Source organism: Hylobates moloch, unplaced genomic scaffold (assembly GCF_009828535.3).
Source record: "Hylobates moloch isolate HMO894 unplaced genomic scaffold, HMol_V3 SCAFFOLD_16, whole genome shotgun sequence".
Classification (NCBI taxonomy): Eukaryota; Metazoa; Chordata; class Mammalia; order Primates; family Hylobatidae; genus Hylobates; species Hylobates moloch.
In genome coordinates this window covers 79,454,521-79,482,111 of record NW_026652291.1, presented here as the reverse complement: position 1 = coordinate 79,482,111, position 27,591 = coordinate 79,454,521, and positions in this window count along the sequence as shown.

Sequence of the window (27,591 nt, the reverse complement as noted above, 5' to 3'; positions counted from 1 at the left end):
AATGTTATGTTTATACTATATTTTGGTCTATAAAGTGTGCAATAGAATTATGCCTAAATAAAAATATGCATATCTTAATTAAAAATACTTTATTCTTTAAAAATGTTAACAATCAACTGAGCCTTTGGTGAAATATAATTTTTCTACTGGTAGAAGATACTGCCTAGATGTTGCTGGCTGCTGACTGATCAGAGTGAGAGTTGCTGAAATTTCGTATGGCTGTGGAAATTTTTAAAATTAAAAATAATGAAGTTTGCCACATCAATTGACTCCTCATTTCATGTGATTTGTAGCATAATGCTATTTGATGACACTTTACCCAAAGAAGAACTTCTTTAAAAATTTAATTCAATCTTCTCAAACTCTGCAACTGCTTTATCTACTAATTTTGTGTAATATTTTGAATTATTTGTTGTCATTATAACAATGTTCACAACACTTCAGGAGTAGATTCCATTTCAAGAAAGTACTTTCATTGCTCATCCATGAGAAGCAACTACTTAGGTCTTAAAGTTTTATCATGAGATTTCAGTAACCCATCATATCTTTAGGTTTTACTTCTCCTTCTAGTTCTCTTACTAGTTCCGACACATCCCTAGTTACTTTATCCACTGAAGTCTTAAACCACTCAAAGTCATCCATGAGGATTGAAATCAACTTCTTCCAAACTCCTATTCATGTTGTTTTTAGACCTCCTCTCATGAATCATGAGTGTTCTTAATGGCATCCATGTAACAGTAGGTAGTCAGAGGTGGTTGTTAACTGTCTCTCTAAAATAATAATTGGTTCCACCCAGCGCCAGGGAAAGGCAGTCTCCTACTAGATTTCTACTGAGCAGAAACTGGTGATCAGTAGCTTCCTGATAAGAGCTCAGGAGTTGGGTGAATAGGCTCAGTCATACTCACTAGGAGGTATAATGGTGGAGCGTAACTGGTATAAGGTCGTCTAAAAAAATTTTGGCTGCTAAGGAAAGAACACCTCAAGTGAGGATATTTAAAACTCTAGTAAACGCACTGCACATGCAGCCCCACCCCAGTGCTGGCAGGCTACTACACATGCAAACAGCCCACTCCAAGGAAAGAATCAGGGGAGAGGGGTGCAAGACCATGGAAGTATGCCTATGTATAAAACCTCAAGCCAAAATGTCAAACCCTGCGCTTGGTATCTCAAATTGCTCACATGGCCCTCTTCCAAGTGTATTTTAATTCCTTTTGTTCCTGCTCTAAAACTTTTTAATAAACTTTCACTCCAGCTCTAAGACTTTCCTCAGTCTCTTACTCTTATGCCCCTTGGTCAAATTCTTTCTTTTCAGGGGGGAAGAAATGAGGTTGCTGCAGACCCATGTGGATTAGCCACTGCTAACATCTAGAGTAGTGAATTCTTTCCATGTTTTTAATCTTCTCAGATGCATCAGAGGAATTACTACATTTGACAGCTATAACTTTGCAATGTGTTTCTTCAGTAGTAGGAAAATCCAGACTTTATTGTCTTATGTATGGAGCCCAGGCAGAATAGATGGCATAATTCGAGAGGGCCCTAGAACTTTTAGAATGCTAAATGAGCATTGGTTTCAACTTAAAATCACCAGCTACCTTAGCCCCTAAAATCAAGTCAGCCTGTCTTTTGAAGTTTTGAGGCCAGGTATTGACTTCTTCTCTTGAGCTTTGAAAGTCTTAGATGGCATCTTCTCCCAATATAAGACTATTTTGTCTACACTGAAAATCTCTTGTTTAGGATAGGAAGCTTCATCATTTGTCTTAGCTAGATCTTCTGGATAACATGCTGTAGCTTCTACATCAGTATTTGCTGCTTTGCTTTGAAATTTTATATTATGAAAATGACTTTTTTCCTTAAATATTATGAAGCAACTTCTGCTAATTTCAAACTTTTCTTCTGCAGCTTTCTCACCTGTCTCAGCCTTCATAAAATGGAATAGATTTAGGGCCTTAATAAGAATTAGGCTTTGGTTTAAGTGAATGTTGTTTGATATCACCAAAACTCTCTCGAAATCAGCAATAAGGTGGTTTGGCTTTCTTATCATTCATGTGTTTATTGGAGTAGTCAATTTAATTGTTTTCAATAACTTTTCTTTGTATTTGCAACTTGGCCAACTATCTGACATGAGAGGCGTAGCTTTCATCTTATTTTGGCCTTGACTTGCCTTCCCCATTAAAATTAATTATACCTAGCTTTTGATTTAAAGGTGAGATAGGTTTAATTATTTGTTTACTTGAACACTTAGAGGTCATTGTAAGGTTGTTAATTTGCCTAATTTTAATATTGTTGTTTCTCAGGGAATAAGGAAGCCTGAGGAGAAGAAGAGAAATAAGAGAACAGTCAGCTGGTAGAACAATCAAAACACATACAATATTTACCAAGTAAATTAGCCATTTTATATGGTGGCAATTCATAGTTCCTCAAAGCAGTTATGACAGTAATATCAAAGATCACTCTTTACAAATCACCTCAACAGATATAACTATAAAAAAAAGTATTATCAGAATTAACAAAATGTGACATAAGACATGAAGTGAGCACAAGTTGTAAAACTGGCACTGGTAGGCTTGACACAGGCCTGCCACAAACTTTCAATCTGTAAACATGCAATGTCTACAAAGCACAATAAAGTGAATTGTGATACAATGACGTATACTTGTAATATGAAATTACGAAAATAATAAGAATTGTTACCCTTTAAAAAGGCTCCCAAGTTTTAATGTCAGGTGTTTTCCTGATCTCTTTCTATAACTCATATAATACAATAATCTTGTGAGGTAGGTGTTATGATATTTTATTGATGAGGAAACTGATATTAAAAAATTAAAAAATTTGTCCCAAATTCCATAGCTGTAAGTGGAAAAAACTTGATTCAAACCCATGTAGATTGCATGCAGAATCTACACGTAACAACTGAGCAGCAGTACGGATCACTAGCCAGATATTAGTTTATATTTTAATAATTATTTCTTAAATACTCAAAAAATTGTTTGGTACCTTTTAGAAAGAGACAGTTTTTTCTTATATACCATACTATCTATAAAAATATGCTTAATTCCTGAAAAATTGAGAAAATAACATGGGGATGTTGACAATTGCTGACATGAAATATTGCCAGTAAAATTGTAATTTGGTGCCAGGCTTGGTGGCTCATGCCTGTAATCCCAACACTTTGGGAGGCCGAGGCTGGCAGATCACAAAGTCAGGAGTTCAAGAACAGCTTGGCCAACATGGTGAAACCCTGTCTCTCCTAAAAAAATACAAAAATTACCCGAGCGTGGTAGTGTGTGCCTGTAGTCCCAGCTATTCAGGAGGCTGAGGCAGGAGAATTGCTTGAACCCAGGAGGCAAAGGTTGCAGTGAGCTGAGATGGTGCCACTGCACTCCAGCCTGGGTGACAGAGCAAGACTCCGTCTCGAAAAAAAAAAATTATAATTTGGTTAATTGTCTTCTTTTCTGATTGAGAATGTTATCAGTGTTTCTTATATACAACTTAAACTGTCTATGTATCACAAAATGTGAGAATTTTCATCAAATTGTTATTTAAATAAAATATAATGACCTTGAAAAACAAAAGTTGGTCAAATTTGCTTTAAGTCCATCTCTGCAATGATCAAGGGGAGGGTGTCTGTAAGACAATATTAGATAATCTTACTATGTAATGGAAACTATCAATGGAGCCAAAAAGAGAAAACAAATGTGGTAAATATTTTATAGTGGCCTAAAGAGGAGCTAGTAGAGAATTTTAAGACTGACCACCATAGATGGGTTACAATTTGATTTTTCAGTATTAAAATGACACAAAGTAAACTTGAAATTAAGAACTGTGTTAAAATATGGGCAGTTAACAAAAAAATAGACATTCGTGCATTTAAAAGCATCTCTATATTTACCGTGTTTCACTCACTTTCGTGTGAAGAGACCACAAAACTGGCTCTGTGTCAGCAACAAGGCTGTTTATTTCACCTGGGTGCAGTTGGGCTGAGTCGGAAAAGTGAGTCAGCCAAGGGAGATAGGGGTGGGGCCATTCTCTAAGATTTGAGTGGGTAAATGAAAATTAGTCAAAGGGGGTTGTTCTTTGGCAGGCAGGGGCAAAGGGGGGTGGTCACAAGGTGCTCAGTGGGGGAGCTTTTGAGCCAGGATGAGCCAGAGAAGCAATTTCACAAGGTAATGTCATCAGTTAAGGCAGAAAGAGGCCATTTTCACTTCTTTTGTGATTCTTCAGTTACTTCGGGCCATCTGGATGTATACGTGCAGGTCACAGGGGCTTAGCTTGGGCTCAGAGGCCTGACACCTTGATACACTGGAAAAACAACTAGAGATTAGATATGGCATCCTCCAGTAGATTTTTCTATGAATATTTTTAAGGCTAACTTTTTTTCTGCTATGCATTTGTCTTTATTCATTAATTTTTTCCAACAACTATTCAGTAAAATTCAGGTATAATATTAGGCATGGAGATATCAGACTTAATTTCTGCACTCCTAGAGATCACAGACCAGTTTACCAGTTATAAAATAAGTATTAGATGAGTGCAATGGAAGTGTAAAAAAAAATAAAATTCTAAGCCCTACAACCAACTAAATGGATCTTCCTTCTCATCCAAGGGGATTCCAAAGAAACCAGAAAAACTAGTTTAGACCATGATGAGAAGGGGTATTCGGTCATAGGTCAGTATAGTCTCCTCCCTTTGGAATTCAGGTACAACTGCCCAGCATTAACATTACAACAGAACTCTTAGGACTGACAAAACAGAATCCTTGTAGCAATAGGAACCAAAGTCCAACCTGACTCTAGTACAGTATCAAATAGCAGGCTCTGAAAGAAATTAAGCTATTTTACCCCAAAACATATTTATCTGACATATTTTTAAATGGCCCTGCAAAACTGTCTCTTGTGGGGGAAATTTACATACTATAGAGAATCCCCTTCCCTTTCCAATTATTTTTCAGACCCTGAAGAAATTAGCTGAGAATCTTGCACATTTTAAAGATCTGAATAGAAAACATTTGCCATCTATTGCCTCTAAGGGCAGTCACCTATGAGACATTATCTATATAATAAAAACCTTAGTCTCCAGAACCCCTTATCTTAACCCAGACACTCCTTTCTATTCATTTCAGGTTTTAGATAGTAATTTAACTCATTCAACCAACTGGCAATCAGAAAGTTTTTTAATCCACCTCTGTTCAGTTCCTGCTTCAAGATGCCCTGCCTTTCCAGACCAAAGTATATCTTACATCTATTGATTGACATTTTATGTCTCCTGAAAATGTATAAAATCAACCTGTAACCCAACCATCTTGGGCACATGTCCTCAGGACCTCCTGATAAAATGGCCTCATTTGTCTGGGGTGATACCTGAGATTAATTGTCTCATGGCCACAGAAAATGAGGATGTGGACACAGAAGAGTGAGGTTAAAAGCAGAAGTTTAACAGGCAAAAAAAAGAGAAGAGCTCTCTTGCTACAGACAGGGGTCCTGGAGAAATGGGTTGCTGTTTCTGCAATGAAATGCAGGGGGTTTTATAGATGAGCTTAAGGGAATGGTGTCTGATTTACATAGGGTGCAAAAGATTGGTTGGACCATGTGTGCCATTTGCATAGGGTGTGAGGAACTTGCTGACCCCAACTTAATCTTTTTTCAGGCAGACGGGTTCTCTGCCTGGCCGGTGCCATGTTGCCCACTCCTTTACTGTACACAGGGTAACAACAAAAAAAAGGGAAGATGGAGCCTCCATGTTAGACATGCCTGGTAATAATTTTTTTTCCTCGAGTATCATGTGGTGTGTCATGTTCATGGTCCTCACATTTTTCTGAAAAACCTTTTCGATTTTTAGAAGGAAGTGTAAAACATACACACATAACTTAGTCCAGAAATGCCAAATAAAGCATTCTTTAAGAAGCCACCTCTGAGTTAAACTTTTAAGTATCTATATTACTTAGCCAAGTGAAGATGGCTGTTGAAGAAAAATGTATTCTGGGGCAAGATAGGAAGAGGGCAAACACTCCATGGGAGAAAGGAGATAGATTTTTAAGTACAAGTAATTTAGATAAACTGAATCATATGTTATAGGGAGAGAAAAGGTAAGAACATAAATGTAGAAAAAAGTCTCTAACAATGAGGTATTTGTGGTGGACGCTGTTCATAAAAGATCTGTGAAGGCAGGAGGAGAACTTCATTTTCTAAAAGCATTCTTCAGACTGGAAAGAGGCACTCTGGTATAAAATGAAAGTGCATTTTGAGTCGGGGAGTAGAGAGTTAAAGATCATAAATGCAAAAACTGCAGGGTATGAGAAGGAGCCTAGGAAGTGATAACAGAGTCTTGACTGGATAACCTTTAAGCCCAAAATCATGAGTCTCTATTAATTGGTTGGTTTTTAGGTAGTCCGTCAATTGGCACCAGGTTGCTTATTGGTGGTTTGTTGGGATATTACCAGCTGTAATTGTTTGCAGGAACTGTGCTTTGACTTGGTTGCAGAAGAACAGGTTTTGAAACTCGTTCTAAGGACACAGGTAGCATGAATTCTTTCTCACCATGTCATGGTCTTTTGGTTCTAATTTTACTTTCGAGTAGCAGAAGATCCACTTTGTTACCTGGAATACAATTTGTCAATACTGAAATAGATTAACTTGCTCCTGAGTGAAGCAGAGACATTAAATACATTTTTTCAAATTTTAATGATGATTTTATTTGTATTATCTTCCACTCTGGAAGCAGTAAAAAAGATCGACTGGTGTGAAGAAGGGTTAAGGAAAACTACTTAGAGGGCTGGAAGACCAATTAGAATGCCTTATGCTAATAATACTAGTGAGAGAGGATCTAGAGCAACTTAATTTGAAATTGGAATTGAAAAGATTAGTCAACTTTAAGAGATAGTGAGGTATAAAAATAAGAGAAATCATCATCAGTTACGTATGATAATTAAGGAGAATTGAGGAGTCACACTTAACTATCAGGTTTTAGGCAAAAGAATGAAAGTGTTGTTTCTACCTCCTTCTCTTGGTGCCATGTAAGTCTTACGTTTTCGCATTTTAGATTCAATTAAAATGTATAATAATAAGTGGAATGTCTTATAGGCAAATTGTAGGTCTGAAGTTCAGAATAGGAGTAGACTGAAAACAGAGAATTAACAATCACCCACAGGTGGTTGAAAACAAGGGCATTCATTAATTATTCTGTGACAGGATGGAAAGGAAATAAAGAACAAAGAACCTCAGAAAGCACCAAATTGAAGACATAAATGGAGAAAAAAATTCCAAAATAAGAGAATATTGAGCACATAAAATGGGAAAAAGCACCCACTCTTGAAGGCAAAAAAAAAAAAAATGCCTTAAAAAGTAAAATTATGGCCTAGTGTGGTGGTTCATGCCTGTAATCTCAGCACTTTAGGAGACCAAGGTGGGCAGATCATGAGATCAGGAGTTAGAGACCAGCCTGAGCAACATGGTGAAACCCTGTCCCTACTAAAAGTACAAAAATTAGCTGGTGCATGTAGTGGCACGCACCTGTAATCCCAGCTACTCAGGAGGCTGAGGCAGGAGAAGCGCTTGAACCCAGAAGGCATAGGTTGCAGTGAGCCGAGATCGCGCCACTGCACTCCAGCCTGGAGGACAGAGCAGGACTCCGTCTCAAAAAAAAAAAAAAAAAAACAAGGTAAAATTATAATAAGAAGGATGGAAATAACAGTATAAATTCATGCAACAAGGTCAAGGTCAAAAAATAGTTAAGTGAGAAACTAGTTTAGTATTTAGAGGACTATTAGTCATTTTGGAAAAAATAATTTCTTTGGAGTTATCTAGAACATATTGTGTTGTCAACAAAGAAATAAACGGAAATAATAGAAATGGAAACAGGTACTTTGGGCTATTTTTGCAGAGGAAGTGTGTGAAAGTACTAGGAGAACACATAGTGTTATAAGAATTTGGATATAGTATGAGTGTATGTAATGACATGTTTACATGGAGAGATGCAGAAGTTCAGCATTATGGCTTTTAATTTACTGTCAAATGATAGGCAGAGTAATCTTAATGGGATGCTTGGATTTTCAAACAATCATTACAAAAAATAATGAAGTATGCTAAGGTGGAGCCACATAACATTTGCCTGGTAGCCTTACAAACTAAGCTGAGATAAAAACAAACCAACAAAAAAAACATGCAGGTAGGGATTGATATGCAGGGCTGCGTAATTTTTTCAAAATGACTTAGCATCCTAAATGCACAGTCCAAAAAGTCAAAAAGCAGTAGTTTAGTAGTGAAATTTTTTGTGCGTTATTTTAAAAGACCATGTATGTGTGGCTTTATTTCTGTATTCTCAGTTAGATTTCAGTGGTGTATATGTTATCTTTTGTCAGTACCACACTTTCTTGATACTGTTTCTTTGCAGGAAATTTTTATATTGAGAAGTGAGAGTCCTTGACTTAGTTCAAGTTGTGCTGCTATAATTAAATATGACAGACTGGGAAATTTATAAAGAACAAACATTTATTTATTTCAGTTCTGGGAAGTTCAAGACCAAGACACCAGTAGCCTCATTTTCTGATGAGGATCCTGTCTGTGCTTCCAAGATGGCACCTTGAATACTGCATTCTCTGGAGAGGAGAAATGTCGTGTCCTCAAATGGCAGAAGGCAGAAGGTAAGAAACAAAACAAAACAAAACAAAAACCTCTTCAGGTAAGCCCTTTTATAATGGCACCTAGTACCATTCACAAGGGAGGAACTCCTGTGGCCTAATTGTCTCTTAATGGCCTCATCTCTTAGTACTGTCACATTAGCAACACCTCCATACTCGGGTGGACACACTCCAAACATAGAAGTTCAACTTTATTCTTTTCCTTTCCAATATTATTTTGGTGATTCTAGGCTCCATTAAATTCCATATATTCTTAGTATTAGCTTTTCCACCTCTGCAAATAAAACCATTGGATCTTTATAGGTAGCATTGAATCTGTAGATTACTTTGGAGAAAATTGCCATCTTGACAATGTTAAGACTTTCGGCCAGGCACTGTGACTCATGCCTGTAATCCCAGCACTTTAGAAGGCCGAGGTAGGTGTATCATCTGAGGTCAGGAGTTTGAGACCAGCCTGACCAACATGGTGAAACACCATCTCTACTAAAAGTACAAAACTAGTCGGGTGTGGTGGTGCATGTGTGTAATCCCAGCTACTTGGGAGAATAGCTTGAACCTGGGAGGCAGAGTTTGCAGTGAGCTGAGATCTCTCCATTGCACTCCAGCCTGGGCGACAGAGCGAAACTCTGTCTCAAAAAAAAGACTTTTAATTTATGAACATGGAATGCTTTTTCATTAATTTATGTAGGGCTTCTTGCAGCAGTGCTTTGTAGTGTTCAGTATACAAGCCTTTCTCCTTCTTGGTTAAATTTATTCATGAGTATTTTAACTATCTGATACTATTATAAATGAAATAGTTAATTTCTTCTTGTGATGATTCATTGTTAGTGTATAGAAATGCAATTTGTTTTCACATATTGATCTTATATACTACAATTCATCTCAATTTGTTATTAGTTATAACAATTTTTTAAAAAAATACATTATTATTTAGGATTTTTTGGATAGAAGACAATGTCATATGCTAATATAAATAGTTTTACTTTTTTCATTCGAAGTAGGATGCCTTTTCTATTTTTCTGGCCTAATTACTTTGGATAGTACTTACAATGTTGAATAGAAATGATAAAGATAGATGCCCTTGTCTTGTTCTTAGGCAGAACATTTTCGGTCTATCACTATGGGTATAATGTTAGTTGTAAGGTTTTAATAAATGTCCTTTGGCATGTTGAGAAAATTCCCTGCTATTTCTACTTTGTTGGTGTTTTTGTCATGAAAAGGTCTGAATTTTTGCCACATACAATTTATGCATCCATTCAAAGGATTATTTGGGGTTTTTCTCTTTATTTTATTGATGTATATTATATTGGTTTTCATGTTAAACTGACTTCACATTCCTTGGTTAAATCCCACTTGTTATGGTATGTAATTCTTTCGGTATGCTGCCAGAATGGGTGTGTAGAATTTTGTTTAAGATTTTTCATTCATATTAATAAGTAGCATTGTTTTCTAGTTTAATTTTTTAGTGACTTCTTTGGCTGTTAAAGGGTAATGATGGTCTTGTAGAATAAATTAGGAAGTGTTTTCTTTTATATATTTATTGGAAGACATAGGGAAAAATTGGCATTAATTCTTCTTGATATGTTAGAATTCATCAAAGTAGACATTGAGTCTTGTTCTTTTCTTTTTTTGGGAGGCTTTTAATTACTGATTCAATCTGTACATTTGTTATAGTTCTGTTCACCTTTCCTATTTTTTTATTTCAGTCAGTTTTGGTATATTTTCTGCTTTTAGGAATTTGTCCATTTCATTGTGTTATCTAATTTTAGGGTTAAAATTCATTTGTACCATTCTATTATAAACCTTTCTATTTCTGTTAGTTCAGTAATAATGTCCTAACATTTATTTCTGGTTTTAATAAATTGAGACATCTCTATTTATTTTCTTGTCAGTATAAATAAAAGTTTGTCTACTTGTTGATTTTTTCAACAGGAAACATTTTATCTTGCACTTTTTTTTTCTATTTTTAAAATTCTTTATTTTACTTTCCTCTAATATTTATTATATTCTTCTTTCTGGCAATATTGCTTTATTTAGTTTTGTTATTTTAAAAATTGTTTAAATTCCTGGAGTGTAGAGTTAGGTTATTAATTTGAGGTATTTATTTTTCAATGTAAGTGTTTACAGCTATAAATTTACTTCTGAGCATTGCTTTTGCTTTCACTGCATCCCACACATTGTGGTTAGTTGTGTTTTTGTTTTCATTTGTTTCAAAGTAGTTTTAAATTACTCTTTGTTGTTGTTGTTGTTGTTTGTTTGTTTCACTGGATAAGAGGGCATTTAATTTATATATGTTTTAAAATTTTACAATTTTCTTTTATTGCTAATTTCTAGTTGCATCATGGTGTTGTCAGAGAAGATATTTTGTATAATTTCAATTTTTCAAATCTAATTGAGATTTTTTTGCTCTAGTATGTAATTAATTCGGACACTGCTTCATGTACATTTGAGAAGAATAAATATTATGCTATTGTTGGGTAAAATGCATTGTATATATTTTAGATTTAATTGGTTCATAATGTAGTTCAGGTCCTTTGACTTTTTTTTGAGTGCTCTATTCATCACTTAAAGCGATTAAATAATTTAAGTAATTAAAGGTTTTTTTTTTTTTCTTCTGATGGCGTCTCACTCTGTTCCCCAGGCTAGAGTGCAGTGGCGCGATCTCGGCTCACTGCAAACTCCGCCTCCTGGGTTCAAGCGAGTCACCTGCTTCAGCCATCCTGAATAGCTGGGACTACAGGTGCCCACCACTGCACCCAGCTAATTTTTTTGTATTTTTAGTAGAGACGGGGTTTCACGATGTTGGCCAGGCTGGTCTCGAATTCCTGACCTCGTGATCCACCTGCCTCAGCCTCCCAAAGTGCTGGGATTACCTGCGTGAGCCACCATGCCCAGCCATAATTAAAGTTTTTAATTATTATTTTAGAGCCATCTATTTCTGTCTTTGATTCTGTTAGTTTCTGTGTCAGATGTTTAGGGCTCTGTTCTTAGATGTATATAAGTTTATAATTTTATTTCTTCGTGAGTTTAAAATTCATTAATATATAATGTATTTTTGCATTTCGTAACAATGTTTACCACAACATCTACGTCTATTTTGTCTAATATTATAGCCTCCAAAAATTTCTTTGGTTCCAATTTTTATAGAATGCTGTTTGCTATCCTCTCCCAAACCTATGTTTGTCTTTATGTGTCTGGAATTGGTGGGTTCTTGGTCTCGCTGACTTCAAGAATGAAGCTGTGGACCCTAGTGGTGAGTGTTACAGTTCTTAAAGATGGTGTGTCCAGAGTTTATTCCTTCAGATGCTCAGATGTGTCTGGAGTTTCTTCCTTCTGGTGGGTTCGTGGTCTCACTGATTTCAGGAGTGAAGCCGCAGACCCTCGCGGTGAGTGCTACAGCTATTAAAGGTGGTGCATCTGGAGTTGTTCATTCCTTCCAGTGGGTTCATGGTCTCGCTGGCTTCAGGAGTGAAGCAGCAGACCTTCACAGTGAGTGTTACAGCTCTTAAAGGTGACACAGACCCAAAGAGTGAGCAGCAGCAAGATTTATTGTGAAGAGCGAAAGAACAAAGCTTCCACAGCGTGGTAGGAGACCCAAGCGAGTTGCAGCTGCTGGCTTGGGTGGCCTGCTTTTATTCCCTTATCTGTTCCCACCCACATCCTGCTGATTGGTCCAATTGACAGAGAGCTGACTGGTTCATTTTACAGAGAGCTGATTGGTCCATTTTGACAGCGCACTGATTCGTGCATTTGCAAATCTTTAGCTAGACACAGAGCACTGACTGGTGCATTTACAATCTTTTAGCTAGATTCAAAAGTTCTCCAAGTCCCCTACCTGATTAGCTGGACACAGAGCACTGATTGGTGCATTTACAAACCTTTAGCTAGACACAGAGTGCTGACTGGTGCATTTGCAAACCTTTAGCTAGACACAGAGTGCTGATTGGTGCATTTACAAACCTTTAGCTAGATGGAAAAGTTCTCCAGGTCCCTACAGACCCAGAAGCCCAGCTGGCTTCACCTCTCAATGGCACTTGCTGTGGGACTTTGCAGCACCTATCCCGGGCACTCCAGCAGCCCAGAGGGAGCTCATCCCCTGGTCGAGCCCAGCAGGCTCCGGCTGGCCGCGCGAGTGTGGAGCCCGCGGAGCCCATGCCCACCCAGAACCCACGCTGGGCTGCAAATGCCATGTGCAGCCCTGGCTCCCACGCATGCCTATCCCTCCACACTTCCCTGTGAGCAGAGGGAGCTGGCTCCGGCCTCAGCCAGCCCCAGAGAGGGGCCCCTACAATGCAGCGGTGGGCTGAAGGGCTACTCAAGCATGGCCGGAGTGAATGCCGAGGCCGAGGAGGCTCCAAGAGCTAACGAGGGCTGTTAGCATGTTGTCACCTCTCAATCCCCCCTCTAAACAGGACACCCCAACTACTGTTGGGAATTTGGCCAGTGACCACTCTAACTAATTCCTACTGGATAGGGGCAAAGAAGGGGCCCTGCAGTTGTAGTGTCCTCCAGAGGGGAACTCTTTAGGCCAGTGGAAGGGCCAGCAGGTCAGTCCAGGGTTCCTCGGTAGAAGTTTTTAGTTGAGCTCATTTGGGCTTCCATTTGTAAGACCATCTGTAGCTTGATGGCTTCTATTCTAGAGAAAACAAATTTGACAAGAAGGTTAAAAATACAGGGTCCAGGCTGGGCGCGGTGGCTCACGCCTGTAATCCCATCACTTTGGGAGGCCGAGGCGGGTGGATCACGAGGTCAGGAGATCAAGACCATCCTGGCTAACACGGTGAAACCCCGTCTCTACTAAAAATACAAAAAATTAGGCGGGCGAGGTGGCGGACGCCTGTAGTCCCAGCTACTTGGGAGGCTGAGGCAGGAGAATGGCATGAACCCTGGGGGGCAGAGCCTACAGTGAGCTGAAATCGTGCCACTGCACTTCAGCCTGGGCGACAGCGAGACTCCGTCTCAAAAAAAAAAAAGAAAAAAAAAATACAGGGTCCAAAGGTAAGTAACAGCAAGACGGCTGCCACAGGACCTAGAAAGGGGAGGACCATGTTCCCCAACTCCAGAGGTTGGTATAAGAGTTTGAAAGGCATTGTCTGATTTCAGAAGCCTTTTCCTGTAAATGCTCAGTGGCGTCTTGTACTATCCCTGACTGGTTAGTGTAAAAGCAACACTCTTCCCCTAAGAAGGTGCAAAGTCCTCCTTTCTTAGCAGTGAGGATGTCTAGGCCTCAGCGGTTTTGGAGAGTCACTGCTGCTAAAGAGTCTATTTGGGATTATAGAGTAAGGATAGATTTCGTTATTTCTTGCAAACTGTCTGAAAAATCCTTTGAGAGTGTGTGGTTGTAGGATAATGAAGTAGATAAACTGTTATTCCAGTTCCTGTGGCAGTAGCCATTCCTAACCCTATAAGTAGGGGTATTAGTTGTATGGCTCTGCACTGATGGACTTGAGCTTTGAGCGGTACTGATATGGTCTGATTTACTGGGGCAATGTTAATGTTGGGACTTAGAAAGACTAAGGTGCAGGTGCCTGTCTAGTTAGTGGGGAGGCAGATATAGGTCGACCTTCCACATAAGAATATGCCTTGGCTGGGTAGACCTAAGTGGTTGTGTATGTTAAAAAGGTGCGTGAGTTTGTTGTTTACATTTCCCCGTACTCCTAGAGTACTTGCTAAGGTAGCTCCAGTGAGCGGCTGAAAAGGGATGTTGGGAGCAAACTGAGTGGCTCCCTGTGTCCTATTTTCCCATTGGAGAAAAAAATGTTTTGTATCCACTAGGAACCATTTGAGAGAGTTATTGAAAGAGGGGATGAGAAGGCATTCACTAGTGGTGGGGGCGCCGCTGCAAGGGGTCCAGGGGTGAATGGTCATGCAGGGAGTATGTTTGCCATTACAAAACCTGGACTGTTTGTTAAGCAGGGAGGAGGTGATGATTTTTGGGGCCCTGAGAAGCAGACAAGCCATCTGAATGGAGCTGTTTGGGTGACTTGGAAGTTACTATGATCAGTTGGGGCTTGAAGTTGTAGGGCATAATTACACTGATGCAGTAGTAGGTGCCCCAGGGGCAGGCCTGATAACAGGTTGTGTTGGATGCATAAAGGGGCTTGAAAAGTTAAGATGATATTCATAGTTACAGAGCCATGTATGGGCTTTTCATTGCTTGTGTAATAGGTGAGGTTGGAAATGTAAGAACATAAAAGTTGGATTGCACGTCCTTTTAGGGTATTCTTGGTCCTATCAGAGATGGGGAAGTCAGCTAATGATTGCATATTTAGAAGCTGGAAAGGGTCTTTTCCTTCATAATGAGGGTGGTAGATTAAGTTGGTAAAGACCCAGTTTTTTGCGGGAATGGGAGTGGCAATGTAAGCAGAGTTTGATAGAGAGATACAAAGCCAATAGTCATTTGCCAGGGAAGGATTGGACTGGTTTAACAGAGAGTGGGTTAAGTTGAGAGTCTTGTAGAGGTAATTAGGAGTTAGTGGAAGGGATGGGTGATTGTATGAGGTATCCAAGGAAGCAGGAGGAATACATAGGCAAAGAGTAAATAGGAAGGAAAAGATGGTGCTCCGGAAGATGAGATCATTTCATCCAGTCTGAGTTAAACTTAGGAGTAAATTGCTATCAAAAGGAAGGAAGATAGAAAGAAGGTTGATGTGATTAGGATGTTCATCCTGGCAGGAGCTACAGTATATAGTCCTATTGCAAAGAGTATTGTTAGTATGCTGTTTTCACTTATCTTTTTTAAGGGGGAAGGGGTCTTTCCTCAGGGTCAGTGGTAGGAGACTTTTTAGTCTGGGACGTTTCCTTCCAAAATAGAAGGTGCAAGTCCTCCAATGGTTTGCAGGTGTATCGAGGCTGTTCTGGCTGATCTTGGGACTCCTGAGCTGATGGTCCTGTAGGTTCCTCAGGGGATGTCCAAAGTTTAACTCGGGTGTGGTGAATGCAAGATTCCACTCCTGCCACCTTAACAGCAGCGGGGATCGAGAGGATTACTGAGTATGGTCCTTCCCACAAAGAGTCCATTGTTTTCATTTTCCCATACTCCTAGAGTACTTGCCAAGGTAGCTCAGGTGAGCGGCTGGAAAGGGGTGTTGGCAGCAAACTGAGTGGCTCCCTCTGTTCTATTTTCTCATTGGAGAAAAAAACATTTTTTCTCCAATGTTCCTAGTGGATACAAAAAAAAATAAAGTTTTTTCTCCAATGGGGAGGTAGAGGGGAGAGATTTGACAAACATTAGGTCTCCTGGTTGAAACAACTCTGTTCCCTTTTCTCTGTGACATCCTTCAGATAGTTTTTTAAGGTTTCGTTGATATTTTGCCAAAGAATTTGTATCTTTGACCATGTTGGCCGTTTCCTGATCAAGTAGTGGGTGATTTGTGAGAAAATGTCATCCATACAGCATTTCATAGGGACTGAGCCGCACTTTGTGAAGAGAATTTCGGATTCTCAACAAGGCCACGGGCAAAAGAGTAGACCATAGGAGATGAGTTTCTTGTGTTAGTTTCCTTAAGTGCCTCTTGAGTGTTTCATTTGCCTTCTCAGCCTTCCCTGAGGATTGTGGGCTCCAGGCGCAGTGAAGGTGATATTGTATCCCTAGAGCCCTGGAAATTCCCAGTTATTGCGGCTTTAAAAGCCGGACCATTGTCACTCTGTAAGCTTTGGGGAAGCCCAAATCTAGGAATTATTTCATGAATTAGGAGTTTAATCACTTCCTAAGACTTCTCTGTCTTGCAGCAGAAAGCTTCTATCCAATTTGTAAAGGTATCAACACAGACCAACAAGTATTGAAATCCCTTTGACTTAGGCATATGGGTGAAGTCTAACTCCCAGTCCTCTCCAGGATAGTGGCCTATTCTTTGTTCCCCCAAAGGGGCCTTACAATGGACCAAGGGATTATTCCTTTGGCACATGTCATAGGCTTTGACTACCTGTTGGATGGTTTGGAGGAGATTTGGCCCTGTAAATACAGATTTGGCCATTTGATGAGTGTTTTCAATACCCATATGAAAAGTTTGGTGGAGGGTTTTAAGTATTTTCCAGTGGCTGGCTTTGGGTATAAGTATCTTTCCTTCTTCTGTCACCAATCACCCCAAGGGGAGAAAACTATGCCCCCATGAAAGTCCCCACTCTGCTTCAGTCAGGGAATACTGAGGCGTAATCTCTTGGAGGGGGTTGTTCCATACCAAGGGTCCTTCCTTATGTATTTCTAATGGGGGGTTCCAGCTGGCAGCAACCTTGGCCTCAGCATCTGCCCAGCGGCTTCCTTCTGCCTTCTCTCCTCCGCCTTTCTGATGGCTTTGGCAGTGTAAGACTGCCACCTCCTTGGGTTTTTGTACTTGTGCAATAACTCTGTATTTTCCTTGTGATATTTAATGGGGGTTCCCTCAGAGGTTAGGGACTTCCTTTCTTTCCATATTTCAGCATAGGCCTGTAGGATTAGATAAGCATACTTGCTATCTGTATACACATGTATTCTTTTTCCCTTTCCCAGTTCTAAGGCTTGGGTAAGTGCCGCTAGTTCCACTAACTGGGCACTGGTCCCTGGGGGAAGAGGCTTACTTTCAAGTACTGTTACTTCACTAACTATGGCATAACCTGCCCTTTGTATGCCATTCTCCATAAATGAACTTCCATCGGTATATAGGTTAAGGTCAGGATTAGCTAAGGGGACTTCTAAGAAATCATCTTGGGTGGCATAAGGGCCATGCACGTACATATTTGAAGCACCAGTCCCTCAAGGAGTAGTACCTGGTATCTAAGTAGGTGGTTGCATGATAGCCATAAACTTCCTTTGGCACCTAGTATGCCATTTACATCATGAGCAGTCCAGACAGTGAGATCCTTTCCTTGTATTATTTTGATAACCTCTGACACTAAGACAGCCACCGCCGCAACTACCCATAAACAGTAAGGCCAGCCTTTTGCTATTACATCAATTTCCTTATTTGGGTATGCCACTGGTTGTGGGGTTGTCCCACGAGTCTGAGTAAGGGCTCCAATAGTTATCCCTGCTCTCTCTGTAACGTATAAAGAGAAGCTTTTTCCTGTGGGAAGGCTTAAAGCTGGAGCTTGTACTAGGGCCTGCTTTAAGGTTTTGAAGGCTGTTTCTGCTTCTGGTTCCCATTCTATTAGATGAGTATTTGCTCTCTGGGTCTCCTTGATTAGAGTTTAGAGGGGCCTGGCTATCTCGCTGTATCTGGGGATCTATAGTCGGCAAAAGCTGGTGATTCCAAGGAACCCCCGCAACTGTTTTAGTGTCTTATGATGAGAATAAGCCAGTGTATGCTGTATTTGTTCCTTGATGAGGGCCCTGGTCCCTCTGGCTAAGATTAGGCCTAGATATTTGACCTGCTGTAGGCAAAGCTGGGCCTTCAACCAAGACACCTTGTACCCTTAATTAGCTAGAAAGTTCAAGAGATCTAGAGTAGCCTGCTGGCACGAAGCTTCCAAACTGGTAGCCAAAAGTAAATCATCCACATACTGAAGGAACAGACTGCCTGGACTTGAGAAGTGGCCTAGATCTTGGGCCAGCACCTGACCAAACATTTGAGGGCTATCCCTAAACCCTTGGTTCAAGACCTTCGTTGTAAGTTGGGACATGTTTTCTGTGGGTTCCTCAAAGGCAAAGAGAAGCTGGAAGTCAGAGTGCAGGGGAATACAGAAGAAGGCATCCCTGAGGTCCAGAACAGTGAACCATTCTGCTTCCTCTGGTATTTGAGAGAGCAAGGTATAGGGGTTCGGTACAACGGGATATAGAAGAATTACTACCTCATCGATGAGTCTAAGATCTTGCACTAGTCTCCACTGACAGTTCAGTTTTTGTTCTCCTAGAATTGGGGTGTTGCAGGGACTGCTGCATTTCCTTACTAAACCTTGAGGTTTTAAATGTTTAACAATATTCTGTAATCCTTTATGAGCTTCAGGCCTTAAGGGATATTGCTTTTGATAAGGAAAATTGGTGGGGTCTTTTAGCCTGATTTGTACTGGGTGGGCATTTTTTGCCCTTCCAAATTGTCCTTCCAATGCCCAGACTTCAGGGTTGATTCACTCCTCAAGTAGAGGACAACAAACGGATAACTTGTTCCCAATATTCATGTAGATAATAGCCCCAGCTTTGGCTAATACATCCCTCCCTAATAAGGGTGTGGGGCTTTCAGCCATAACAAGAAAGGCATGTGAAAAGAGCAAAGTCTCCCAGTTACAACTGAGGAGGTGGGAGAAATACCTGGTTACAGGCTGTCCCAGGATTCCTCGGATGGTGACGGACCTTGAGGACAGTCGTCCAGGACAGGAGATTAATACTGAGAATGTCGTGCCAGTGTCCAGGAGGAAGTCAATTTCCTGGCCCTCAATGATTAAACGTACTCAGGGCTCAGTGAGTGTGATGACATGAGCTGGCGCTTGCCCCAGGCACCCTCAGTCCTGTTGTTAGGTCATCTGGTTGGGGGCTTCTGACCCAGAGAACCTTTGTCCTCTGGGGCAGTGCACCTTCCAGTGATAGCCTCAGCATATTTCACATGGATGAGGGGGCAGTTTGTTTCTCGATGGACAATCTTTTTTAAAGTGTCTTTGCAAACCACACTGGTAACAAGCCCTACCAGGTGATTGGCCTGCTCTATTTTCTGTCCTCTCTGAACCACCAAGGTTTGTTTGTCTGAGGGCCATGACTAAGTCTGTGGCCTTTCTCTGATCTCACTTTTCTTTTTGTGCCTGTTCCTCTTGGTCCCTATTATAGAACACCAAGGTTGCCAGGTTTAATAATGCCTCCAAATTTTGTTCAGGGCCCAGAGGTTGCTTTTGGAGCTTTCTGCTGATATCTATGGCTTATTGGGTAATAACTTATCTTTTAGAATCAACTGACCCTCTAGTGATTTGGGTGACAGGGGAGTATATTTTCTTAAGGCCTCCTGTAGTTGCTCAAGGAAGGCAGAAGGATTTTCTTCCTTTCCCTGAGTTATGGTGGACATCATTGAATAATTCATGGGTTTTTTCCTAATTCTCCTTAGTCCTTCTAGAACACAGGTCAACAGATGTTTATGAACCCAGTCCCCATGATCTGAGTCAACGTCTCAGTGGGGATCCATACTGGGGATGGCTTGCTGACCGGTAGGGAATTTGTCCCTTTCTTCAGCTGTCATTCTATCATTTACTTGACTAAGATACCACGTATTTCCAAACTCTCAGGCTGCAGCTAAAGCCGCATTCTTTTCATTAAAGGCCATCGTTTGATCTAACAGTAGCATAACATCTCTCCAAGCGAGGTCGAAGGTTTGCCCTAGACCCTGTAGGACATCTATGTACCTATCAGGATCATCTGAAATCTTCCCCAGGTCTGCCTTGATCTGCTTTAAATTAGAGACTGAGAAGGGGACATGGACCTGGGTTGGGCCAAATTCCTCTCCCCCCACAGTTGAAGGGGACATAACCGATAATCTGGGGGTTTTTGTGGACCTTTAGAGATTTCTTTGCTTATTTTCTTCTGGGCAGGGGAGATTAGAGGAGGATTATCATTAATAGGAAGGGGAGCTATAGGGAGGCTAGGATATGGGGGTAAGCTGAGAGGTCCTCCTGTGGGATGTAAATTGCAAGCTTTGCATAGTTGTGTATTCTCCCTCAATGAAAAGAAAGCTTGGACAAAGTATTTCACTCCATTTGCCTTGGCTCTTACAGAAAAGGTCAAGCTGCAGGATAGTATTGTAATTTGTGCTTCCCTCAGGTGGCCATTTTTCTCCATCAGAGATAGAATATTGGGACCAAGCTACAGTGCAGAAAAAATGAGCCACCTCTTTTTCAGGCTTTGAGCGTAAAATTGGTCCCAGTGCCTTAGGATGCATTTCAAGGGTGAGCCTGTTGATGCCTGAGTGTTTCCCATCTGAAAGACAAAACTGCCCATGGTTTTGTTTTTTTTTGTTTCTCCCCCTGCCCAAGAACCTGCAACAGTCCCTGGACCCTGCTGATCGGAATAGTTGTGCTCACTGACGCAGCAGCAGAAACAACCCCTGCCCAAGAACCCGCAACGGTCCCTGGACCATGCTGATCAGAATAGTTCCGCTCACCAACACAGCAGCAGAAACTAGTTTTTCTCCCAGACCACAAGGAGGACTGAGGAAAGTCAGATTTAGTGGCCCTTACCGATGCATTCTTGAAAACCTGCACCCTTGCCTGTCCTCTTAGACCACAAAGAGGACTGAGAAAAATCAGATTTAGTGGCCCTTGCTGACGCATTCTTGAAAACCTGTTAGAGTCCTAAGCATTCTCCTGTCAGTATTGGGACCTTACCCATGTCCTGTAAAGATGTTATGCCCCGAAAATCAAGTGCAGGGCCATACCCTGAGGGAGGGAAGGGATCTCCAGGGTTGGAAGAGTGACACCTTTTGTCCTCATATGAATAGGAAGGATACAATTTCTGAGGCTCCCCATATCCTAGCTTCAAGAATAGCTTTTGTTAGGCCTGCTTGTCTGAGGAGGGATCCTAAAATTCCAGATAGTACCCCCTACAACAGGGCTTTGGGCAAAAATTATGTCTTTCTGATTGGTGAGCCTGGGTGCCTAAAGAAGGTAACAGAGTCCTGAAGTTTATACTAGAAATCATTCTTATAGGAGAAACGAGAAAAGCACCAGAGACAGGGAGTGGTTTTTAGAAGTGGGGCTAGCCTCTGAGAAGAGGGGCGAGAGGAAGTTTGTCTGGCAAGCATTAGGACCCAGGGGGAAGGATCAGGATAGATAAGATAGATGGGCGAGTCTCACCTGGGCGAGGAGCCTTTCAGAGTTCAGCTCATGGCCGCAGGGTCAACCACCTTGTTGTCGGGACCCAACAGCTGAAAGGCCTAGACAGAAAAGTTCTCCAGGTCCCCACCAGACCCAGAAGCCCAGCCAGCTTCACCTCTCAATGGCATTTGCCACGGGACTTTGCGGCATCTAACCCAGGCACTCCGGCAGCCCAGAGGGAGCTCATCCCCCAATCAAGCCCAGCAGGCTCCGGCCAGCCACACGAGCGCCGCGTGCAGCCCCGGCTCCTGCCCGTGCCTCTCCCTCCACACCTCCCTGCAAGCAGAGGGAACTGGCTCCGTCCTTGGCTAGCCCCAGAGAGGGCCCCCCACAGTGCAGTGGCGAGCCAAAGGGCTCCTTGAGCACAGCCAGAGTGGATGCTGAGGCTGAGGAGGCGCCAAGATGTGTCTGGAATTGGTGGGTTCTTGGTCTCACTGACTTCAAGAATGAAGCCGCGGACCCTCGTGGTGAGTGTTACAGTTTTAAAGGTGGCGTGTCCAGAGTTTCTTCCTTCTGGTGTTCAGATGTGTTCAGAGTTTCTTTCTTCTGATGGGTTCGTGGTCTCGCTGGCTCAGGAGTGAAGCTGCAGACCTTCGCGGTGAGTGTTACAGCTCTTAAGGTGGCGCGTCTGGAGTTGTTCGTCCCTCCTGGTGGGCTCATGGTCTCGCTGGCTTCAGGAGTGAAGCTGCAGACCTTCGCGGTGAGTGTTACAGCTCATAAAAGCAGTGTGCACCCAAAGAGTGAGCAGCAGCAAGATTTATTGCAAAGAGTGAAAGAACAAAGCTTCCACAGTGTGGAAGGGGACCCGAGTGGGTTGCCGCTGCTGGCTCGGGCAGCCTGCTTTTATTCTCTTATCTGGCCCCCCCACACGTCCTGCTGATTGGTAAAGTCGAGTGGTCTCTTCTGACAGGGCGTTGTTTGGTGCGTTTACCATCCCTGAGCTAGACATAAATGTTCTCCTCGTCCCCATCAGATCAGTTAGATACAGAGTATGGACACAAAGGTTCTGCAAGGCCCCACCAGAGCAGCCAGATACAGAGGGTTGCAGGTGGAGCTGCCCGCCAGTCCCGCGCCGCGCGCTCGCACTCCTCAGCCCTTGGGTGGTTGATGGGACTGGGCGCCGTGGAGCAGGGGGTGGCGCTCGTCGGGGAGGCTCGCGCCGCACAGGAGCCCATGGAGGGGGTGGGAGGCTCAGGCATGGCGGGCTGCAGGTCCCGAGCCCTGCCCCGTGGGAAGGCAGCTAAGGTCCGGTGAGAAATTGAGCGCAGTGCCTGTGGGTTGGCACTGCTGGGGGACCCAGTACACCCACTGCAGCCGCTGGCCTGGGTGCTAAGCCCCTCACTGCCCAGGGCTGGCAGGCCCAGCTGGCTGCTCTGAGTGGGGCCCACCAAGCCCACGCCCACCCGGAACTCCAGCTGGCCCACAAGCGCCGCGCAGCCCTGGTTCCGGCTCGCGCCTCTCCCTCGGCACCTCCCTGCAAGCTGAGGGAGCTGGCTTCTGCCTTGGCCAGCCCAGAAAGGGGCTCCCACAGTGCAGCGGTGGGCTGAAGGGCTACCCAAGTGCCATCAAAGTGGGAGCCCAGGCAGAGGAGGCGCCGAGAGCAAGTGAGGGCTGTGAGGACGGCCAGAATGCTGTCACCTCTCAGTGAGGGCTGCTAGCATGTTGTCACCTCTCATTTATATCTAAATGTATTGTCTTGTAGATAGTAGTTGTATTTTTTTTTATTCAGCCTGACAATTTTCACATTAATAGAGATTTAAATTCATTTACACTTATTTACTGATAAGGGATGCCTTCTCCGTGAATGCCTTCTTTTGTGTTTAATTAATTGTTTTTAGTATATCATTTTATTCATATCATATTTCATTGTCTGTAGGGTTCAGTTATTTTCTTACTGTTTACCCTGGCACTAAAATTAACAACTTAAAATATAGTAATCTCAATTAATGCCAATTTAACGTTAATAGTAAATAGAAACCAAAAAGAGTAAGAACAGCTGTATTTATATCAGACAAAATAGATTTCAAGATAAAACCTATCAAAAGAGGCAAAGAAGGTCATTACATAATGATAAATTAGTCAAATCAGCAAGAGGATATAACAATTTTATATTTATGCACACATCACTGGAGCACTCAGATATATAAAGCAAACATTATTAGAGCTAAGGAGAACAACAGACTTTAATACAATAATAGTTGGAGACCTGAACACTCCACTTTGAGCACTGGACAGATCTTCAAGACAGAAAATCAACAAACAATATTGTACTTAATCTGCACTCTGGACCAAATGGACCTAATAAATATTAAAAGAACTTTTCATGCAATGGCTGCGGTATACACATTCTTCTCCTGAGCACATAGATCATTCTCAAGGATGGACCATGTGTTAGGCCATAAAATAAGTCAGAAAAAAATTCAAAAAAATTATAGGTATTATATTTTATCTGACCACAATGTATTGAAATTAGAAATCAACCACAAGAGGAATTTTGAAATATACAAACCCATGGAAATCAAAAAAATATATATGCTCCTGAATAATCAGTGGGTCAGTGAAGAAATTTAAAAAAAATTAAAAAGTTTATTAAAACCAACGAAAAAGAAACAAAACATACCAAGACCCATAGGATACAGAAAAAGCATTACTAATAGAAATGTTTATAGCAATAAGTGCCTATAGCAAAAAAGAAAAAAAAAACTTCAAATAAGCAACCTAATTATACATTCTAAAGAACTTAAAAAGGAAAAACAAACAAAACCCAAAATTAGTAGAAGAAAATAAATAATATAGATTGGAGTAGAAATAAGTGAAATGGAAACAAAATAATAAATAAAAGTCAGTGAAGTAAAAAGTTTTTCTTTCTGAAAAGATAAAATTAACAAACTTTTAGGCAGACTAATTAGAAAAAAAGACAGAAGACCCACATAAATAAAAGAGAGCTTACAACGGACACCACAAAAATTCAAAAGATCATTAGAGGCTGCCATGAGCCATTTGCCAATAATTTGAAAAACTTAGAAGAAGTGGATACATTCCTAGACATACACAACTTATCAAGATTGAATCTTGATAGGTTGAATCGATCTTGAATCTATCAATCTTGAATCTGTCAAGATAGAATCATGAAGAAATCCAAAACCTCAACAAACCAGTAACAAGTAATGAGATTGAAGCCATAACAATAAGTCTCACAGCAAAGAAAAGCCCAAGACCTGATGGCTTCAGTGCTTAATTTACTAAACATTTAAAGAACTAATACGAATTCACCTCAAACTATGCTAAAAAATAGGAGAGGACGGAATATTTCCAAACTCATTCTGTGAGGGCAGTATTACCATAACCTTACCATTTATATCCAGTATGGTTCCACAAGTGTGTGTTTTGTTTCTCTAACATAAGTTGTTTAGAAGTGGGATTATGCAATTAAGAATGTTAAAACTGCTTTAAAAAAGAATTGCTGATTTAAAAAAAATCTGAAGAAAACGTGAAGTAGGACAAACTTTCTTACTGTTCTTGTATCTGTCAGTTTTTAAAAAGTTTTTTTGTCTAAGGCATCATGGCCCTCTGGATGCTGTAGAAATGCTGAAACGTTCCACCTCAGGCATTCTTTTCCCTCTAGCCTAGTTTATACAAATGAACATGTTTATCATACACCCTGTTATGGTTAGGCTTTGTGTCCTCACCCACATCTCATCTTGAATTGTAATCCCCAGGTGTTGAAGTAGAGACCTGGTGAGAGGTGATTAGGTCATGGGGGTGGTTTCCTTGATGCTGTTCTCACGATAGGGAGTGAGTTCTCATGAGATCTTTTGGTTTTATAAGTGTTTGACATTTTCTTCTACATACCATATCTCTCGTCTGCTGACATGTAAGACATGCTTGCTTCCTCTTCCACCATGATTGTAAGTTTCCTGACGCCTACCCCACCATGCTGAACTGTGAGTCAATTAAACCTCTTTTCTTCATAAATTACTCAGTCTTGGATAGTATCTTTATAGAAGTGTGAGAATGGACTAATGTTCACCCCATTACTTAGGTTTATGTTTTCTGCCAGTGAACTGAGAAACACACTCTTAAGCTTCAAATATTCCTTAGTTTGCTAATAACCGAGGTCTTATTAGAGCCTACATGTGGTCGTAAAAATGCATGGTAAATATATGGATAAAACTAATGTTTACCTGGCATCATAATAGGAATGGAAAACACATTGATAAAGCAAACATGTTCTTGTAGTTATCTTTAAAGTTAGTTTTTCCACATTCTTACATGTAAGAAGTTGTTTAGAAAACTGCTTAATATTTTATAGCAATTATAATTTCCTATGCCCAGGTTAAATAATAAATAATATTTAGAAAATTACTTTGAATATAAAGTAAAACCAATTTTAAAATTTAATTGTATTAGGAGGTTTTTTTTTTTGGTTTGTCTATTCTCATAGCTTTTGTGTTATTTGAGAAACTGAGCAATGTTTTACATTTTACTTTATTTTATTTGACATATAATATTTGTATATGTTTATGGGGTACAATGTGATGGTGCTATACATGTATACATTGTGGAATGATCAAATCAGGCTAGTTAACATATCCATCACCTCAAATACTACTCTTTGTAGTGTGAACATATAAAATTTACTCTTTTAGCTATTTTGAAACATACAATACATTATTCTTAGCAATAGTAAACATGTTGTGCAGTAGGTCATTGGAACTTATTCCTCCTGTCTAACTGAGACTTTATAGTGTTTTACAAATGAATCTTCTTTCCCCATCCACCTTGCACCCCATCACCAGCCTGTTGGCCAGGACACTGAGAAAAAGAACACTCTACGCTGGTGGTGGTATTGTAAATTAGTATAGCGATTTGGACAATGTGGAGGTTTGCTGAATATGTCTGCAAAATGCTGAAGAAATATCTGCACTCTCATGTTCATTGCAGCATTATTCACAATAGCAAAAATATTGAAACAACCAAAGTACCCATCAACTGATGAACTGATTTTTTAAAATGTGGGATATATACACAATGGAATAATATTCAGTCTTAAAAAGCAAGACATTCTGTCATTTGTGATAACATAAATGAACCTAGATGACAGTATGCTAAGTAAAATAAGACAGGTACAGGGAAACAAATACAACATGATGTCACTTACATGTGGAATATAAAAAAGTCAAACTCAGAAGTAGAGAGGAGGAGAATGAGGAATGCTTTTATTGGAATATTTTCCTTTGTTTGTTTTCTAATAAGTCCTCACTTTTTAAATGTTAGAAATTGCATAGGAAATGAAATACATTTAGTCAAATGTGTTCTCACAGATGAGATATTATTTTATCTGATCAGATTATGTTTATATTTCCTCTATTTCCTTAAATTTTTATAAAAATTAACTAGATGGAAACATTCAAATTAAAAAATATATATTTTCAAAAACTAAATGACTGAAGGGTAAGAGTAATAATAAATAAATAATTATTTTACTAGGTGTAATGATCAGCCAGGGATGAAGTCTTATTTTTATCTGGATGTACCCAGAAAACATACTATAAGAAAACAGTCTTATCTCTAAAGACTGAATAGCAAGTTAACTCAATGAACATCTCAGCTCTATTTCACTGAAAATGTGGCTTCCAAGAAGAAAAATGTATTTTTAAAGTGACATTGTAATTTATTATTTTCTAAACCCTTCTTTATTATTTTTAAAAACTATGTTAGTATAGTTTATATATTTTTTCTTCTTTAGATTGTACTTGTTTTTGACTTACTTTTCTTTAAAATTAAGAACAACAAAAAATTTTTTGTCCCAGAGCTTTTTTTTTTTTAAAAAAAAACTATACTCACTGAGTGTAATATGGGTATGTAAAATTGGATACAGGCTACATGCAGAAACTATAAATGAAGCAGAAGTTTACTACCAAAGATAGCTCTTATACAACAAAGAGGATAAAAGGCATATAGCATGTTTTCCTTCAATGGGTGTAACAAACCTGTTTTTACTTAATATTTCATTGAGTGGAATGACTTTAAAAAATACCCCTAGTTATTTGCTAAACAACAACAAAAAAAGATAAAGTGTCATATAACTGATTTCTATGATCTGACCTAGTTTTGTAGAAAGAAATTTCTGTACATCTCTAGTTAAAAATAATCTTATTCACCTCTGTGAAAAATATTTTATTCATAATCCT